General features: G+C 42.5%; 1 pseudogene; it reads left to right on the forward strand.

Moving 5' to 3' along the window:
- The window catches only part of LOC134477134 (bifunctional phosphoribosylaminoimidazole carboxylase/phosphoribosylaminoimidazole succinocarboxamide synthetase-like), a 32003-nt pseudogene extending 19079 nt beyond the window's left edge, over positions 1-12924 (forward strand).
- Positions 12925-13422: the final 498 nt, after the last annotated feature.

Raw genomic sequence — 13422 nt, forward strand, 5'->3', positions numbered from 1 at the left:
AGGGATTGTCGTTCAGTCATCCTCCATGGGTGATTTTGAAATGTATCTTTCTGAAGGCAGAGTCTGGGCTCAGGTGCCTTTAAGAGCCTCTTTGGAAACAGCTTCTTTCCTTTCCAACTGTATTTAGATGTGTGAATCAACACACTCTTTCCTTACCTAACATTTGCATCATTTCTATGTCAGACATGCTCAGAAACCAACTGCTCCTGCTCATCACATCAAAATCCTGCCTCATCCATAAAGAGAAAGGCTGAATTCCAGTGGCACATGCCATCCTAGCAGCCTGATCCTCCTCCTTCACCCCTTATCTCCTAACCCAGTTACTGGTCTCCCTCTCCAGGCCCAAACCAACCAGCATTCCCTGGCCAATTTTGCTTGTCTTCCTAAACAGTGCTCCTAGAAGAGGCAGAAGAAGGGTCAGATGGCAGGGCCACTGGGCTGGGCTCCCACAAGCTGTGTCCTAGTTATCCAGGGTAAGCTGTCAGGACTTGCTTCACTGTAGCCTCCTCCACTCTCTAAATCCTTTTTCTGAATCTGAAGAAATGGCCTTGCCAGCCCCAAGGGAAGCCTCCTGCCCCGGGAAAGCCAGTCCTGAGAAGCTGCCATCACACCCTATTGTCTGTGTCCTGGGACATTTGCCAACACTCGGGTCTCTTGGCTGGGGATGTAGAAGGGCCCTGTTCTGATCCCATCTGTTCAGAATTGGAGAGAGAAGTCAGAGCAACTCCTCCTCCTCCCCTCTCCCCACAAACTCCAAGCTCTATGGTTGAGTGGCTTTTCAGAAATGAAAAACTAGAGCCCTGTCAAAGTAAGTCTTTGTGCTTGACAAAGATAGAATCTAAATATAGAAAGGTGCTGCTACACTCCCCTACGGAGTGAGCCACCCCAATTTAGCACACATTTTCTAGGAGGTTCCTCCCTCCGTTGGCACCTTGCCCATTGATCAGGATGCAGTGATGGGTCAGCGAATGCTATGTGGGTCCGATCTGCAAAACTCTGCCCATATCCTTTGCCCATACAAAGTGCTCCTATGCCAAACCCTCAGAGGACCAACCCACTGGGGCATCTCTGACCTCACTTTTCATCTGCAAATAGCCTTGGTCCTTCCTGCTTGATCCTCATGGGGCTAGCTTTTTGAACATACCACTACTCACAAAGGACTGTCCCAAAGATGAAAGTAAGGACCTAATTTACATAATTCGCTTTTCTATGCCACAAGCATTATGTACCCATCACTTTATTTAATCTTCATCATTGCAAGAGTAGAATCAGTCGCATTTTATGATATGAATACTGAGCCCAAAGAAGTAACTTGCTCATCCAAGGCCACCTTGCTGAAAAACTGAGGCCTGTTTTCCCTGCTCCAGAGAAACCCATGTGCTGATGGAGGGGTCTGTGCATTTAGACCCTTTAGGTAGCTGTGAGCTCCCTCTCTCTCCTCTCAGTCACCCCAGAAGTTGCAGGATCATTTTATGGTTTCAGAAAAAAATCATAGAAGAGTATTTCTTGGATCCAAAAAGAACTCTCCAGGAACATTAAGCTTAGTCTCCTATTCTCAAGGACATAGCACATTCCTCAGATGATACATTAGATTCCCAGTGCTGCCATAATCCATCAACACACGCTGGGCTGTGTAAAATTATAGAAACCTAATCTCTCACAGGTCCAGAAGTCTGAGGCTAGAATTCCAACTTCAAGCTGGCAGGATCATGCCCCCTCCAACATTTCTAGGAAAGAACCCTGCCTCTTTGCTTTCTGCTCCTGGTGGCTACCAGCAGGCCTCAGCATTCCTTGGCCCTGTGCTGAATTCCTCTAGCTTGTGCATCTGTCTTCATAAGGCTGTGTTCTCTGTGGGTTTGTGTCTCTGTCTTTTCACCTATTTCTCTTTTCACTTATAGAATCACCAGCTATCGGATTTTGGGTCTACCCTAATCCAATACAACTTCATTTTAACTTGATTACCTCTGAAAAGTCCTATTGTCAAATGAGGATGCATTCTGATGTTCTAGCTGCGCTGAAGTCCCCCTTATTCATGAGCAATATATGTTAAGACCCTAGAGGCTGCCTGAATCCAGATTCTATACAAACCATGACTTTTCTTTACATGTGTCCTTAGACTTTAATTTATATATTGGGTGCAACAAAGTCTAATAAAAATAATAATAAAGTGAAAATTACAATGTCCTATAATCAACTTTATGCAAATGTTCTCCCTCTATTTCTCACTCAAGATACTGAGCCTCCTTGTGAAACATGATAAGACATGAGGCCTGTGCAATGAGATGAATGTAGGTGATGCAGGCTTTGTAACATTGTTTTAGGAGACTTCAACACAAACAGTGAGATGGTGACCATCTGATAACCTAAATCCTACCAATGGGCAGGTCGGACATACAGTGTGGCTACACCAGACAGAAGGATGCTTCATGCTGCCAACAGGACAGAGGGGGATGAGGTCATGATTGTAAAGAAAGGTGCACAATGTAGAATTGTCAGTTGTTCAGTTGCTTACTTCTGGAATTTTCCAGAAAATTCCAGAGATGCAGTTGACCACCAGTAACAAGGAACAGTGCAGCTGGACAAGGCATCACTATACATGAGTTCCTTGGGGACACTGACACAGGAGAGCTGGGTAGTATGGTAACTAGAAAAATTCCAGGTCAGTCACTTGCTCATTTGTTAGCATAGCAAACATCTTAACTTCTCTAAACCTCCATTTTGTCATGTGTAATAGTCATAATTTTAGTGCCTGTTTAGTGCCATAGGGTAGTTTGGAAGCTTCATCAAGATAAGCTACGTGGGACATTCAGCACACAGAGAGTACGCAAACAATTGCTTCTTTCCCTACATGTTCATAGTTAAAAGTCTCAGACTGGGAAGCCCTCATTCTGCCACTTTCAGTCATAGGAAGATAGACAAATTAACCCCTATAAGCTTTCATTTTCTCACTTAAAAAAAGAGAGACAGTAATTTTACCTACCTTAAATTTTAGCAGCACAGGAAATAATGTAAGTAAGATTCGTAAGAGTATCTTGCATGTAGCAAGTCCAAAGTAAATCGTAGCTATCATGATATTGATGTTCCTCATTTGAATCCATATGGCATTGTGCAATCATCCACTGATAAGCACAAGAGCTACAAAGGGTCTCAGGATTCTGGCAGAGGATACCAGAGCTTGGTGGTCCATAAGGAAGCTGGCTTTGTCCCAGCAGGCAGGGAGCTTGCAGCCTGAGGTACTGAGGTTAGGCTTGTCTGTCCTTGGATGCGGTCCAAGGTGCTGAAACCCTCTCTTCCCCAATTGGCTCACATCCAGTGAATTCACAGGGAATCTAAGAGCATGCTCCAGCTTCAGGGCTGAACACCCCCAAACAAACACACCCCCAATCATCTCCAGATGCCAGATGAAGGTGACCTGGGAGATGGGAGTGGAGGATGGCAGGGGAGCTGGGGCGGAGAAGCAGCATGAAGCTCATTAGTAACTGACTACTCTGGTGGAACAGACCTCTCTTGGGGGCCATAACTCTGTCCCTGGAAGAAAAAATGATGAGTGGGAGGTGGCTGAGGCTCCTGCAAGCCACAGCCAGGACTGGGCAATGAGAGCAAAGCTGAGTTTCTGCCTTCTCTAAATCCCCAGCATACTCCTGGGAAGAAAAGACCTGCAGTTCCTACAGCTATAGTGAGGAAGAGGAAGAGGACTGGGAGGAAACTTCAAAGTGAGTCACCAGACATCCTTCAAGTAGGCAGCCTTTCCTGACATGCTCCTAGAACTTACAGGGTCACTGATCTATTTCCAGTCTTGAAGAGGTGACACAGGGCAGAGGACAGATGGTTAGCGCTGTGTACTCCAGTTCCTTTTGGTTTCACTGTGTCCTCATTTTTGAGGATGGTCTTGAACAACTTAAGTCTACTGGGCCCTCAGTTTCCACATTTGTTTTTTGTTTGTTTGTCTATTTTGGTTTTTGTCTTTTGTTTAGCTCCTCCAATTTTTTAACTATGTTTTCTTTAGATATATTCCGAATCTCTTTCATTTCTTTTATCATTTCTTATTTTACCTGGGAGATTATTTCGAGTTTGAATTCCTTTAAAGCTTCCCGGAGTTGCTTGTTTATTTCAGTAGCTATTATGTCCGATATTTGAGGTGTATGGCATATATTTTCTTCTATATACATCGCTCCTAGGGTTTCTGGAGATGGGCTGGAGGTTTGAGGTTGTAATTTGGTCTTTCGTTTTGTCATTTTCCTATATTTCTGTGTTTCAAGTGTTATTTGAAAGCTTCCTCAGGGTCTGTTGGAAATCCACTTCTATGTTCACAGCTCCTGGAATTCTGGCACACAGTTCCCCCAGGCCACTGGGCCTCTAGAACCAGTGGCCCTCTTCTGCCTATTTAGAACTCCCTAGTTCCAGATAAGCTGGGCTCCAGGGACACTGTGCACCCGCCTGCTTGCTGGAAACTCCACAGTTCTCAGAGCGCAGCCAGATTGGGGAGGTGGATGTAGATGCCTCAGACCCACTTAGCCAATTCACTGCACCCAGAAGCCTGGAGGGTCCTGAACAGTCTGGGCTTGGGGCAGAGTGCACTGGGCACTTACCGCAGGCTGCGGGGCCTCTGGAACTGGTGATGCTCACCTGCTTGCTGAGAAATCCACAGTCTTCCAGACACACAGCGGATGCAGGAACCCCAGATCCGCCCAGCCCTTACTCTGCACCCAGAGGGTGCGAGAGTCCCAAATAGGCTGGGCTCCAGGGATAGTGTGCGCCCGCCTGCTTGCTGGAAATTCCACAGTTCTCCGAGCACAGCCAGAATCTGTTTTTTTTTTTTTTTTTTTTTTTTTTTTTTTTTTTTTTTTTTTTTTTTTTTTTTTATTTAAGAGGAAAAAGAGAAAAACACAAAACAAAACAAAGCAGTGTAAGGTTACATATAATACAGAACTACAAAAAAAAGCATAACAGTAAGAAATCACCTGTTAATAGATTACATATTATCATCTTGGAAATAGTTGCTCAAATCGCAGTATCAAAGAATACAAAGTAGACATTCAAACAGAGAGACTACAAACAGCTGTGTTCAATGATCCAAAAACATTAATATAGTCAGCTATTCAACATCCCTATACACACTTGCTGTTATATCCGTTAGAGCTCTTTTTTCCCCTTCCTCTCTTTTTACAACAAAATTTACACATTTTAGATTTTATTACTCGTTAGTTCTTATTACTTTTTGGGGGGGGGAGAATAAAGTCAAATATGGCAGAACAAAGCTGTCAGTGAAAACCAAGGATAGACTTAGCACATGATGTAGAACAGAGTATACGGTTATTAACAATAGTTATCAACGTTGTCTCTTGTTTCCTTAAAAAGATTTGTCTATCTCATTAGATATTATAAAGTTGGACAAAACAGTAGAGAACAAGACCAATAAAACTTAGACATTGTAAACATTACAGGACTTCCAAAGGAGACAATAGTCAAACCAGAATGGGCATCTTAGTGAATCTTACTGCCTTCAAAGTAGTTGCCTATACCCTCGGACCTGATACTATCCCACAGAATGGAACAGAGTCTAATCAGTCAAAACAAGATCATGGGAGCATTACAGGACTTCAAAACAAGTTAATAGGAAATCGAAAAGAGTTACTATTATATATCCTAATTTTTTAAATTTTTCCCTTAATTAAAATAAACATAAGAAATAACTAAATAATTTTTTTAAAGAATAATAGTTACCATAGTGTCTGTCTTTTTCCTTGAGATATTTGGATAAAACTTCATATACTATAGCTTCAAATATTTCCATATCAAGAAGCCCGGAATAAAGCCTTTCTAATTAATAAGTGAAAATTTTATAAGGCTTCAAGGCCACATAATGGGGAATCATGATTGCCACATATTTTCATATATTTGAATCATTACTTACATTAGGGAAACTACTCGGTATTCATACATGCGAGATTGATTTATTTCACTTATGAGTATGGTCTCAAGCTGCGCCCATTTATTGATAAATATCTCAATGTGATCCTTCTTTATAGCTGAATAATATTCCATTGTATAGAAATACCACAACTTTTTTATCCATTCCTCAGTTGATGGACACTTGGGTTGTTTCCAAGATCTGGCGATTACAAATTGTGCTGCTATAAACATAGGTGCACATAAATCACTGTGGTATGATGCTTTCAGTTCTTCTGGGAATATGCCTAGAAGTGGAATAGCTGGAATAAATGGGATTTCCAATCCCAACTTTTTGAGAAACCTCCAGACAGACCTCCACAAAGGCTGTACCAGTCTACACTCCCACCAACAGTGCAGGAGAGTTCCTTTTTCCCCACATCCTCTCCAGCATTTGTTGTTGTTGGTTTTCTTGATCCTGGCCATTCTTTCAGGAGTGAGATGGAATCTCAGTGTGGTTTTAATTTGCATTTCTCTGATGACCAATGATGATGAGCATGTTTTCATATATTTATTTGCCATTTGCATTTCTTTATCTGAGAATTGCGTATTCATCTCAGATGCCCATTTTTGGATTGGATCTTTGAATTTTGGAGGTCTGAGTTTTTTTAATTCTTTATATGTTTTAGACAAGAGTCCCTTGTCTGAGAGAGAGTTCACTAAAATCTTTTCCCAGTTTGTGGGTTTTCTTTTCACTATGCTGGAGATTTCTTTTGACATGCAGAAACTTTTTAATAAGATGTGGTCCCAGTTATTGATTCTGGGAAGTGTTTCCCGTGCGGTTTGAGTCCTGTTCATGAATTCTCTACCTACTCCTATGTCTCCAAGGTTTCTACCCACTTTGTCTTCCAATAGATTTAGTGTTTCTGTTTTAATATTCAGATCTTTGACCCATTTAGATTTTAATTTAGTACATGGTGATAGACATGGGTCTAGCTTTAGTTTTCGGCAAATGGAGAGCCAGTTTTTCCAGCACCATTTATTAAAGAGACTGTCGTTCTTCCAGTGAACCTGCTTGGCTCCTTTATCAAAGATAAGGTGGTTGAGTGTGTTTGTAGTTGTGGTTGTATCTTCTAATCTATTCCATTGATCTTCGCCTCTGTTTTGATTCCAATACCATGTTGATTTTACTACTGTTGCTTTGTAGTATAATTTCAAGTCAGGGATTGTGATGCCTCCTGCTTTGCCTTTGCTGCTTAGAATTGCCTTTGCGATTCTAGGTCTCTTCTGGTTCCAGATGAAATTTAGGAGTGATTTCTCTAGATCTATAAGGTATGTTGATGGTATTTCTATTGGGATTGCATTGAATCTGTATAAGAGTTTTGGGAGAATGGCCATCTTCACAATGTTTGTTCTTCCTATCCATGAGCAAGGGATGTCTTTCCATTTTCTGAGATCATCTTCAATTTCCTTTTTCAGTGTATTATAGTTTTCACTGTATAAGTCTTTCACTTCTTTCGTAAGAGTAATTCCTAAATATTTCATTTTTTTGCTTGCTAATGTGAATAGTCCAGTTTCTCTTATTTCCCTCTCTGTAATTTTGTTGTTCGTGTATAGGAATGCTATTGATTTCTGAGTATTGATTTTGTATCCAGCCACATTACTGAATTTATTTATTGTATCTAAGAGTATTTCAATGGAGTTTAGGGGGTCTTCTATGTAGAGTATCATGTCATCTGCAAACAATGATAACTTAACTTCTTCTTTTCCTATCTTTACCCCTTTTATTTCTCTTTCTTGCCTAATTGCTCTGGCTAGTACTTCCAGTACTATATTAAATAGGAGTGGTGATAAAGGACATCCTTGTCTTGTGCCTGATTTTAAAGTAAAGGCTTTCAATTTTTGGCCATTTAGAATGATGCTGGCTGTTGGTTTGTCATAAATGGCCTTTATTATATTGAGGTAAAGACCATCTATTCCAATTTTCTGTAGAGTTTTTATCATGAATAAATGTTGGACCTTATCGAAGGCTTTTTCTGCATCTATAGAAATGATCATGTGATTCTTATTTTTGGCTTTATTGATATGGTGGATTACATTTATTGATTTGCGTATGTTGAACCATCCTTGCATTCCTGGGATGAATCCCACTTGGTCATGGTGTATAATCTTCTTGATGAATTGCTGGATCCTATTTGCCAATATTTTATTGAGGATTTTTGCATCTGTGTTCATTAGGGAGATCGGTCAATAGTTCTCTTTTTTAGTTGGGTCTTTCTCAGGTTTTGGTACTAGAGTAATATTTGCTTCCAGGAACGACTTAGGAAGGATTGCTTCCCTTTCAATTTCATTGAACAGTTTGAGGAGTGTCGGCATTAGGTCTTCTTTGTATTTCTTGTAGAATTCTGCAGTGAATCCATCTGGGCCTGGGCTCTTCTTGGTGGGTAAGGACTTAATTACATTTTCAATTTCAGTAACAGAGATTGGGTTATTCAACAGTTTTACATCCTCTTGATCTAGCTTTGGCACTTCATATGCTTCTAAGAATCTGTCTATTTCTTCTGTGTTATCAAACTTTTGAGAGTAGAGGTTTTCGAAGTAGGTGTTGATGATCTTCTGTATTTCTATTGGGTCTGTAGTGATTTCTCCTTTTTCATTTCTTATTGCATGAATTTGAGCTTTTTCTTCCCTTTTTTTAATAAGGTTGGCTAGGGGCTTATCGATTTTATTTATTCTTTCAAAGAACCAACTCTTTGATTTGTTGATTCTTTGGATTGTTTTCTTAGTCTCTATTGCATTGATTTCTGCTCTGATTTTTATAATTTCCTCTTTCTTTTGGCTTTGGGCTTGACTTGCTCTTCTTTTTCTAGCTGTTTGAGGTGTAGCATCAAGTTATTTATTTGTATTCATTCTGTTTTCCTGATGTGGGAACTCAGTGCAATAAATTTTCCTCTCAGGACGGCTTTCATTGCATCCCACAGGTTCCGGTAAGTTGTATCTGTATTTTCATTTTCTTTTAGGTATTGTTTGATTTCTTTTTTAATTTCCTCTGTGACCCACTGATTACTCAAGAGTGTGTTATTCAGTTTCCATGTGTTTGTGGGATTTTTGCAGTATCTTTTATCATTAATTTCTAATTTCAGAGCGCTATGATCCGATAACATGCAAGGGATGATTTCAGGTCTTTTGCACTTGTTTAAATATGTTCTGTGAGCTAATATATGGTCTATTTTAGAAAATGATCCATGTACTGCTGAGAAGAATGTGTATTCTGATGTTGTTGGGTGGAACATCCTGTATATGTCTATCAAACCCATTTGTTCACAGGTATGATTCAGTTCTGTTATTTCTTTGCTCATTTTCTGTCTGGTTGATCTGTCCCTTGGTGTCAATGGCGTATTAAGGTCTCCTGTTACAATTGTGTTACTGATAATTTGAGTTTTCATTTCTGTTAATAATTGTTTTATATAACTTGGTGCTCTGGAGTTTGGTGCGTATATATTTAAGATAGTTATCTCTTCCTCTTGGAGTTTTCCCCTTACGAGTATGTAGTGACCTTCTTTGTCCTTTATGGTCATTGTTGGTTTAAAGTTCACGTTGTCTGCAAACAGAATGGCTACTCCTGCCTTTTTTTGGATTCCTGCTGCATGAAGAATTGTTTTCCATCCTTTGACTTTCAGTCTGTGAGTATCCTTCTGGGTTAGATGGGTTTCCTGTAAACAGCATATGGTTGGATTTTGTTTCTTGATCCATTCTGCTAGTCTGTTTCTTTTGATTGGTGCATTGAGACCATTTACATTAATGGTTATTACTGTTAAATGCTGGTTAATTGTAGGAATGTTATCTCTCTGCTGTTGCATCTTTATCTTTCTGTTCTGTTTAATTATTTGCTTTGCTTAGTGGTTTTTTCCTTTGTGTATCTAAACTGTCTTTCAATATTTTTTGCAGGGTCGGTTTGGTGTTCATGAAGTTCTTCAGCTGTTCTTTGTCATGGAAGTATCGTATTGCACCATCTATTTTGAATGATAGTTTTGCAGGATATATCAGTCTTGGTTGGAAATCATTTTGCTTTAGGATCTGGAATATTTCACTCCATGCTCTTCTTGACTTTATCGTTTGTGCTGAGAAGTCTGCTGTGATTCTGATAGGTTTTCCTTTATAAGTGATCTGTCTTTTCTCTCTGACAGCTTTTAGTAATCTATTCTTGTGTTGGATTTCTGGGATGGTGATTATTATATGTCTGGGTGTAGTTTTATTTTGGTTATGAGTGTTTGGAGTTCTATATGCTTCACTGATCTTGATGTCAGTTTCTGATCTCATGCTTGGGAAATTTTCAGCTATTACTTCTCTAAATATCCGCTTGACATCCTTTATGTTGTCTCCCTCTCTTTCATTAATCCCTATCATTCTTATGTTATTCTTCTTTGCATCGTCTTGCAGTTGTTGAATTGTTGTTTCCTGATTCCTTGTTATTTTCAAAAGATCTTTCCTTTCCTGTTCACTAGCTGCAATCATGTCTTCAAGGTCTGAAATTCTATCTTCACTTTCATTAAGGCGGTTTTTACAACTTTCAGTGGAGTTTTTTATTTCCTGTATATCTCTGTGCATCTGCATTATGTATTCTGTTTGTTTCTTATATTGCTCGTCTAGGGATTCTATCTTTTTGTTTAGTTCCTCCAATTTTTTATCTGTGTTTTCTTTAGATATATTTAGAATCTCTTTCATTTCTTTTATCATTTCTTCTTTTATCTGGAAGATTATTTCGAGTTTGAATTTCTTTAAAGCTTCCTGGAGTTGTTTGTCAACTTCAGTAGCTATTATGTCCGATATATGAGGTGGATGGGATATATTTTCTTCTATATACATTGCTCCTAGGGTTTCCTGAGATTGGCTGGAGGTTTGAGGTTGTAATTTGGTCTTTCGTTTTGTCATTTTGTATATTTCTGTGTTTCAAGTGTTATTTGAAAGCTTCCTCAGGATCTGTTGAAAATCCCCTTCTATGCTTGGAGCTACTGAGCCTCTGCCACCGCACTACCCCAAGCCATTGGGCCTGCAGAACCAGTGTCCCTCCTCTGTCTGCTCAGAACTCCGCAGTTCCAGACAAGCTGGGCCTCAGGGACACTGTGCGCCCACCTGCCCCTTGGAAGATCCACAGCTCTTCAATTGCAGCCGGGTTAGGGTGCTCTCCACAGGCCACAGTTCCTCAGGAGCCTGTGATCCCTCCCTGCTTGCAGAGATATCCACAGTCCTCTAGGCAAAGGAAGGGACTTCTGCAGGCACTCCAGATCCGCCCAGCTCCTCCTCTGCAGGCAGATGGCTAGGCGCGGCTGGGCTCGGGGGTTAGTGTAGGCCCGCCCATCCGTCAGGAGCTCAGCAGACTCCCAAGTGTAGCGGGGGGGGGGGGGCAGCTGTAGTGGCCTCTAACCCACTGCTCCACTTCACTGCACCCAGAAGCCTGGGGGGTCCGGAACAGTCTGAGATTTGGGCAGACTGTGCTGGGCACTCACCACAGGCTGAGGTGCCTCAAGAAGCTGCGATGCCTCCCTGCTTGCAGAAGTATTCAGTCCTTCAGACAAAGGAACGGGCTTCTGCAGGGACTCCGGATCCGCCCAGCTCCTCCTCTGCAGGAGATGGCTAGGCGGGGCTGGGCTCGGGGGTTAGTGTAGGCCCGCCCATCCGCAGGAGCTCAGCAGACTTCCAAGTGTAGGGGGGGGGGCAGCTGTAGTGGCCTCTAACCCACTGTTCCACTTCTCTGCACCCAGAAGCCTGGGGGGTCCGGAACAGTCTGAGATTTGGGCAGACTGTGCTGGGCACTCACCACAGGCTGAGGTGCCTCAAGAAGCTGCGATGCCTCCCTGCTTGCAGAAGTATTCAGTCCTACAGACAAAGGAACGGGCTTCTGCAGGGACTCCGGATCCGCCCAGCTCCTCCTCTGCAGGAGATGGCTAGGCGCGGCTGGGCTCGGGGGTTAGTGTAGGCCCGCCCATCCGCAGGAGCTCAGCAGACTTCCAAGTGTAGGGGGGGGGGCAGCTGTAGTGGCCTCTAACCCACTGTTCCACTTCTCTGCACCCAGAAGCCTGGGGGGTCCGGAACAGTCTGAGATTTGGGCAGACTGTGCTGGGCACTCACCACAGGCTGAGGTGCCTCAAGAAGCTGCGATGCCTCCCTGCTTGCAGAAGTATTCAGTCCTTCAGACAAAGGAACGGGCTTCTGCAGGGACTCCGGATCCGCCCAGCTCCTCCTCTGCAGGAGATGGCTAGGCGCGGCTGGGCTCGGGGGGTTAGTGTAGGCCCGCCCATCCGCAGGAGCTCAGCAGACTTCCAAGTGTAGGGGGGGGGGGCAGCTGAGCTGCGATGCCTCTCTGCTTGCAGAAGTATTCAGTCGCTGCTGAGTTGTTACAGGAAGCAGGTATCAAGGCTGCTTTCACCAGAAAATGTGGGGAGACAGCTTTCACTGCACCCCAGTGTGAAATGATTCCAATTGAATGGGTCTGCAGAAGAATAGCAGCTGGTTCTTTTCTCAAAAGAAATCCCAGCGTCAAGGAAGGATTTAAGTTTTACCCACCTAATGTGGAGCTGTTTTTTAAGGATGATGCTAATAATGATCCACAGTGGTCTGAAGAACAGCTAATTGCCGCAAAATTTTGCTTTGCTGGACTTGTTATAGGCCAAACTGAAGTGGATATCATGAGTCATGCTACACAAGCTATTTTTGAAATACTGGAGAAATCCTGGTTGCCCCAGAACTGTACGCTGGTTGATATGAAGATTGGATTTGGTGCTGATGTGACCACCAAAGAAATTGTTCTCGCTGATGTTACTGACAATGATTCCTGGAGATTTTGGCCATCAGGAGATCGAAGCCAGCAGAAAGATAAAGCAGTCTTACCGCGACCTCGAGGAAGTAACCCCTGGTGGGCTTCAGATGGTAAAGAAAAACTTTGAGTGGGTTGCAGAAAGAGTAGAGCTTCTGAAATCAGAAGGTCAGTGCCGGGTTGTAGTTTTGATGGGCTCAACTTCTGATGTTGGTCACTGAGGACTTCAATACCGAGTGCGACCGCTCCGCTGGGGGCGCTCGGTGACTGTCTCCGCATCGCTCTTCCATCCTATTGTCTTGGAGGGGATGTGGCTGGTCCTCACGTAGGTGTTCCTTAAACAGAGGACGAAGAAATATTTGAAAAAGGAAAGAACCGCAAAATCAGAAGTGTTCTATGTCTCAGGCTGTTATACGTCTGTGATTCGACGATTATGCCTCCCTAAACCTGGAGAGTTTGGGAAGGCAGGCACTGCCTGCACACAGCGCAGCGTTGCACGACTCCAGAATCTGTTTTTGTCTTTTTGAGACAGGGTCTCGCTGTGCAGTTCAGGCTGGCCTTGAGCTCACTTTGTAGCCTAGGCTGGTCTTGAACTCGCAATGATTCTCCTACCTCAGCCTCCCAAGTGCTGGGATTACAGGAGTGAGCCACCACGCCCGGCAGTTTCCACATTTGTAAAGCAAGAATACTTTAAAAATTTTTAGAGCTGTTATGAGGAT

This window comes from Cavia porcellus, unplaced genomic scaffold (genome assembly GCF_034190915.1).
Source record: "Cavia porcellus strain 051 isolate PalLab524CR breed Dunkin Hartley unplaced genomic scaffold, mCavPor4.1 scaffold_1, whole genome shotgun sequence".
NCBI classification, from domain to species: domain Eukaryota; kingdom Metazoa; phylum Chordata; class Mammalia; order Rodentia; family Caviidae; genus Cavia; species Cavia porcellus.